The sequence below is a fragment of the Hipposideros armiger genome, unplaced genomic scaffold (assembly GCF_001890085.2).
Source record: "Hipposideros armiger isolate ML-2016 unplaced genomic scaffold, ASM189008v1 scaffold_312, whole genome shotgun sequence".
In the NCBI taxonomy this organism is placed as follows: domain Eukaryota; kingdom Metazoa; phylum Chordata; class Mammalia; order Chiroptera; family Hipposideridae; genus Hipposideros; species Hipposideros armiger.
The window spans coordinates 2018824-2019580 of NW_017731662.1; the positions used below are offsets into that span (position 1 = coordinate 2018824).

A 757-nucleotide genomic window follows, 5' to 3' on the forward strand; every position below is an offset into this window, starting at 1 on the left:
TTGTTCAACGGAGTGAAGCAGCAGGATGTGGATTTTGCCACCACTGTCACCCCCACTCAGATGAAGGGGATGTCTCAGTCCAACGGCATTCGCATGACAAACAACAAGGAAGAGAAGCACAGACGATGGTTACTGATGGGCTTCATGAAAAAAAAAATTGAAATTACTACACTACAGACTGATGTCGTCACTGATGGAAGACATGCTGATGTGGAATCCACAACTGACTGGCAGAAAGAGGCTGAACGCAGATTTCTCACTACAAATTCTATGTTTTTAGATTTTGATGGCACTTTATTTGACTACTTTGATAGTTATGAAGATTTAAACCATAAGAAAATGAATTTGTTGGACATGCTACACTGAGAATACAAGAAAATTGCCATCAAATTTTAAGATATTTCAGGTTTTTTGAGAGAATTATACATAAACCTGGTGACCACGTTCTTGAGACTTTGGAAGCAATTGCAGAAAATGCAAAAAGCTTGGCTAGAATATCAGGAGAGAGGATTTGGGTAGAACCGAAAAAAATTCTTGTTGGTAACCATGTAAACCATTTGATTCATCTACCTACGATCTTGGTGTGGTTCCTTACATAGATTTACCTGCTAATGCAAGTGTGGAAGAATTTTACAAAGTCAGTTTGGTTTTCACCAAAGCCAATGACTCTCTTGACCTCATTATTCAAAATACAAGATGATGTCACAAAATTGGATTTGAGGTTGAAGATTTCAAGAGAAGAGAAAAACCTTGGTTT

General features: G+C 37.8%; 1 pseudogene; it reads left to right on the forward strand.

Annotated features, from left to right (window-relative positions):
• The first annotated feature begins 3 nt into the window (after positions 1-3).
• Positions 4-757, forward strand: part of LOC109392052 (CCA tRNA nucleotidyltransferase 1, mitochondrial-like) — a 10199-nt pseudogene continuing 9445 nt past the window's right edge.